The sequence below is a fragment of the Triticum dicoccoides genome, chromosome 2A (assembly GCF_002162155.2).
Source record: "Triticum dicoccoides isolate Atlit2015 ecotype Zavitan chromosome 2A, WEW_v2.0, whole genome shotgun sequence".
In the NCBI taxonomy this organism is placed as follows: domain Eukaryota; kingdom Viridiplantae; phylum Streptophyta; class Magnoliopsida; order Poales; family Poaceae; genus Triticum; species Triticum dicoccoides.
The window spans coordinates 668,246,532-668,252,485 of NC_041382.1; positions in this window are offsets into that span (position 1 = coordinate 668,246,532).

A 5,954-nucleotide genomic window follows, 5' to 3' on the forward strand; every position below is an offset into this window, starting at 1 on the left:
ATGAAGCATCACAACATGACTCTATGACACAAGTACCTTATTTAAGGCTCAGGGAGCCATACATAGCATACACCAAGGTATGGGTCTCACGACCCGGCATTCAAGTCATACAGTCATACAAACCAGCAGCGGAAGTAACTTGTCTGAGTACAGACAACTAGTAAAAATAAAAGAGGCTTGGAAAGCCTAGCTATACTACATGGTCCTTCACAAGCTCAGGATCACCACCTGGGCCTTTAGCCTACTCGTTGATGTCAACGTCTACGTAGAACCCATCAGAAGGGGTTGCAGCGTCTTCTGTAAAATGTAAATTATAGCAACATGAGTACAAAGGTACTCAGCAAGACTTACACCAGATCCTACATACATGCATATTATCAAGAAGGGTTGGTGGAGTTATTGCAGCAAGCCAGCTTTGACTCTTGGCTAGGCTAACCTACGAGACTCCAACTTGAAATGGTTTTGCGCACACGAGTCCATTACTCACCACTTCAATACATTGCCGAGGATCCACCTCCGTCTCCCTACGGAAGAGCCATCCTCGGCACTCACACTTATCTTGAGGCTTTTAGCAGTTTCCATTTACTTGTCTATGAACTGTATAGGCAACCAAGTAGTCCTTTACCGCGGACGCGGCTATTCGAATAGATCATGTTAACCCTGCAGGGGTGTACTTCTTCATACACGCTCTCACCACTTACCGTCATTTACACGACATGTACTCGGCAACCTTCAAGCGGAAGCCCAACGTGGGTGTTGGCCACGACCTACCTAATCACCTAAGTCTCTAGTCCAGGTTTATCGCCTATTCGGGTTCCATCCATGAGGAGATCCGGCCGAGGTATCGCTCACAGCCCCAAACGATGTGAACAGGGTTCCCGAGATACCTAACGGGTATTCAGTACACCGTGCCACGTACCTACCGCATCACAGCCCACCCCTACGGTCAGCGCTGTCCACGGCCTCCAGAATACTACAAACACCAGAAACTACTTGCAACTCCTGGACAGAGAACTAGGGTGAATAAGAAGTCGAGAGGGTCCATTGGTTTCGGGCCCAATGCATGGTAGTAGCTGAATCTTAAATCACACATACAGATCTCAGTGCTTAAGGTCGGCTTCAATGAAACAACCCACCATGTACTCCTACATGGCCTCTCATCGATACCTTTACCAAATCATGTTCACCACACCACTTTCATTACCGACATAATCATTTCACTCTAGTCCATCACCCAGATGGACCAGACCTGACACGACTCTAAGAATAGCAGGCATAGCAAGGTAGGAACAACACATACATATGGCTCAAACAACTCCTACACATGCTAGTGGGTTTCATCTAGTTACTGTGGCAATGAAAGGTCATGCAGAGGAAATGGGTTCAACTACCGTAACACACAGCAGTTTGAAACGCGTTGTCTTAATGCAGTAAAAGAGAGCAGGAGCGAGAACATGGGATTGTATCGATATGATCAAATGGTTGGTTGCTTGCCTGATGGTTCGATGCACTGATAGGGTTCTTCGTTAGGGTAATCACGATACTCCTCGGAGACAGAACCTGTCGCAAGGGACACCGATACACAACCATCACCAAACAATGTGCAACAATATGATGCATGCATGAAACATGGCAATATGAGTGTGTTGGGCTAATGCAACTAAAACCAGAAGGGTTTGAACCAATTTGAATCAAAGATTCAAATTTCAAACTCAAACATGGCCTTTTAAAGTGCTTTTCCTTGTTCTGCATTAAACATCAAGTTAACTTGTTTAGTCATGCATGAAAATAGTACAGATGGATAGATTGGATTTTTCTGATCATTTTTCATATATAATTTGTCTGATTTGGAGTTACAGAATAAAAGTTATGAATTTTTGAAGTTTAAATTATATTCTGGAATTTCCTATATTAGAATAATTCCAGAAAATCATTATTGCGTCAGCCTGACGTCAGTGTGACGTCAGCAGGTCAACGGAACGCGTCAGGGTCAAACCTGACAGTGGGTCCCGCATGTCAGGGTGATTATTTTAATTAAAGTTTAATTAAAACTAAACCTGTTTAATTAACAGGGCTGGGCCCCACCTGTCATTGACTCAGGGGAGTCAACCAGGGCCCACCCGTGGTCAAAGTCAATGCCAGCGGCGCCGGCGTTTAGCCGCCGGCGAGCCCGACGCGGCGGCGGGAGTGGTTTTGGCCATTTCGGCCACCAAATGGGTCGCGGAGACCACCGGAGTGGAGCTGAGAACAAGCCGCAGCTCTTGGTGGAGTCCGTTGGGGTCGGGGTGGCCGGAGTTGGCGCCGGCGACGACTTTGGCGGCCACCGGGGTTCGGCCGAAGATGAACTTGGTGCTAGAGGGGTCGGTGAGGCTCGGGGAGTGGTTAGCTAGGTGCTGCGGGACTCGGTGAGTAAGATGGACACCAGCTTGTGGCCGGAGGGTGGCCGGAAGCACGTCGGCGACGAGATCCACGGCGGTGCAGGCGTGTGATCCTCGTGCGGTGGCTACACGGCTCGGGAATGAGAGAGGGAGGGTCGGAGGAGTAGCTAGGCTCACAGCGCTCCCGTAGAGGCCACCGGCGGGGTCCGGGACGAGCTGAGGCGGCGACGGCGGTAAAGGGGATCTCCGGCGACGGCGAGCTTGGGCGAGGTCGGTGCGGTGGTCTCGGGCCGCACGAGCACACGGGGCTCGGCTAGCTCGATGAAGTGGACGGCGGCGGAGCTCCTGGACACGGTGGCACGGCGTGGGGTGGACGGAGGGCGTGACTACGGCAAGGGGGTGGCGGCGATGGCGTCGGCCATGGCTGGGGCGTGCGAGGGGGAGGAGCTGGAGAGGAGAGGGGGTGTCTGGGGGGTTCGGGGGAGAGAGGGAGGCCGATTCACGGCGTTAGCCGGGCGAGGGAGGCGACGCGGGAGGCGGCGAGGCGGCGATCAGGTGCGTGGCACCCATGCGGTGCTCGCCGTCGAGCACCTGCCTGCCTGCCTGGCCGGCAAGCAGCTCGCTGGCGCGGTGCTGGGCTGGGCCGGCAGGTGGGCCGGGTGCTGGGCGCCAGGTAAGTCTTTCTATTTTTCTTTCTGTTTTCTGTTTTTTTAATACTTCTGCCACTTTGTTGAATTTAATAAAATACTTAGGCAACTCCAAAAATCACCAAACTACTCCTGGTCCATAGTTGGATTATTTCCAACATGAAACATTTTAGTTTGGCGATATTTGAGCATTTAAATATTTTATATAGTTTTAAATGCCCAAATTCAAATATTTATGATTTAATTCAAAAACCCTAAGCTGGCCTAGAAAAATGTGCACCACTTTTGGCAGAGGTTCTGAACCAAGACAAAAATGATGGGCATTTTAGAAGGGCATTTCAGGTTCATTGAAAATTATTTTTAGTAACCCTAGTTGGTTTCAGAGGGGGCTGGGGGTTCTTTCATCCCCATTTCAGGTTTCTGATGAAAAAGTAAACATGATGCAACACTCTAATGCATGGCTAACTAGGATGTGACAATATTTTTCTCTAACATTATAGCTGAGGATTAATGATCATGCTTTGCATGACAACCCAAAGAGAGGAACCGATAGCAGGACTATTTTCTTTGGAAGACATTTCTTCTATTAAACAGTAATATAACATATCTCTCTGCGTACCTTTGTTTATAAAACCATATGGCCAGATTGCCTTGTTTGTTATAAATATTTGCCATCATAAAGTCTTTATAAAGTAGGACAAACACTCCTCAGCTACTGGCCGAGGAGGTGGAAGCTGATGGTCGGTCAACAAAGTTTTGTATAATGCGGATCTGAGCATTAATGACGTAAAGTACTTGGATACAAAGAGTCATTACACATAATTTGTGATTTTACTATGGATATTGATCCTTAATTCGGCCACCTGTGCCCGCATTAAGGCTCGGGGGCTACTAGGCTTCGGGCTTATTATTTACAAATATTAAAGGGGCACATCGATCCCCTGATCTGGTGTTGCCACCCGACCAGTGTCTCGGGGGCTACTACATTGCTTGTCCAATGCAGAAAATTTTATGTGCAATATAGTTTCCGAGGAGATTTTGATCCTCAGGTTGGTCGGCCGCACCCAACCTGAGTCTCGAGGACTGAGCATGCCGCTTTTAGTGTCCCAAAGTATTTTGCCGAGCTAGGACTTCATCCTCAGGCCGATTTTGCAAATCGACCTGAGTCTCAGCGGCTACTGGGATCAGCGGTCTTATGTCATCCTTCATGTGCATCTCGGGTTTTAGACCGATACACACCTTGAGGGCTACTGGCTATATATCTCGGCAGAGAATAAATTGCACCAATAAAAAATATTGACAAAAAATCGGCCCATAGTCAGGGTGGTGTGCCACCTCGGAAGCAGTCCGGCATAAAGCTCGGGCGCTAGTGGCTGGCTCCATAGAGGGCATTTCCAGCATTAAGCTCGGCTAAACTCCTTCAACTTTTTTCAACCAAGGTGATATGACACCTCGGATATAGTCCGGTGTTGGAGCTAGGACACTGTCCGGCGTTGGAGCTCGGATATAGTCCGGCGTTGGAGCTCGGATATAGTCCGGCGTTGGAGCTTGGACATAGTCCGACATTGGAGCTCGGATACATTCCAACATTGGAGCTCGGAAGCGGTCCGGCATTGGTGCTCGGCCGCAAAAGATACCTCAAATGCAGTCCGGCGTTAGAGCTCGGACGCAAGAGGACACTGCCTCCTGAGAACAACTTCAAACCCGAGGTGTGGCATAAAAATAAACAAGGCATTGATAAAGGCCGAAAACTTAAAGGGGCTCCTCGGATACCCGACGTGTAAACTCATCGAATGCATTTCGGCGATCCTCAAGATCGAAGATAAAGAAGATTTGTTGAACCAGTTTCCAAGACTGGCAACCGAAGATGAAGAGTGGCTCGGAAGAATCGAGGAGCATCCCTAACTTGAAGACCGGTTCAGGGGGCTACTGACGGTGTCCTGGACTAGGGGTACTCACAACATCGTCTCCCGATCTATTAGATTGGGCCGAGGACCCCCGTGGCCGTATACTCATGGGCCAGTTCGGACGGCTGCCGCATACAAGGAAGATTCTACAGGACTTGGAGATCAAGACATGGACTTCTGCCCACCGGCGTATTCGGCTAGGACTCTTGTTATCCTAGGCCTCTGGTGCATTAATATATACAACAATCGTACCATAGTCTAGCTTCTAGGGTTTAGCCTCCTTGATCTCGTGGTAGATCTACTCTTGTACTACCCATATCATCAATATTAATCATGCAGGAGTAGGGTATTACCTCCATCGAGAGGGCCCGAACCTGGGTAAAAACATCATGTCCCTTGTCTCCTGTTACCATCCGGCCTAGACGCACAGTTCGGGACCCCCTACCCGAGATCCGCTGGTTTTGACACCGACAGGCACCAAATTGATACAGAAATTCCAAGCAAAGTACATAATGTGTAGTACAAGACCATTCTACCGGTTGATGGCGGAAGCGGTTTGCGGATCACCAGCGTCTATGCGACTTCATTTCCCACAGGAATAGCTGACCAGGATAATTCCTATCTTCGTGAGGCTGCCATCTCTATTTGCGTAGGTTCCGGGGCTGTCATCGCAACGCTCCAATCCACGCATGAAATCTGGCCAAGACAATAGCCAGGGACAAGCCAGTGAGTACTGTTGAATGTACTCACAAGCATTGAGAACACGGGTATAATATAACAAATGAATAAACATGCTCTGATATTTTCTATGATCACAACATGAAATCTTAAAAAAAATTATCATGATGCATGCAAGCAGGTTATTCATGTCGAATATGACAATGAAATCATAGAGTAGAAATAGAATGCACCGATCGGGTGTCTGAAGCGATGCATCGGAAGGACAGTAATATAAAGCATGCCCCAGTCGGGCGTCTGAGCGACACCACATAAAGGGCTTATAAGTAAACTAAATGACAAGC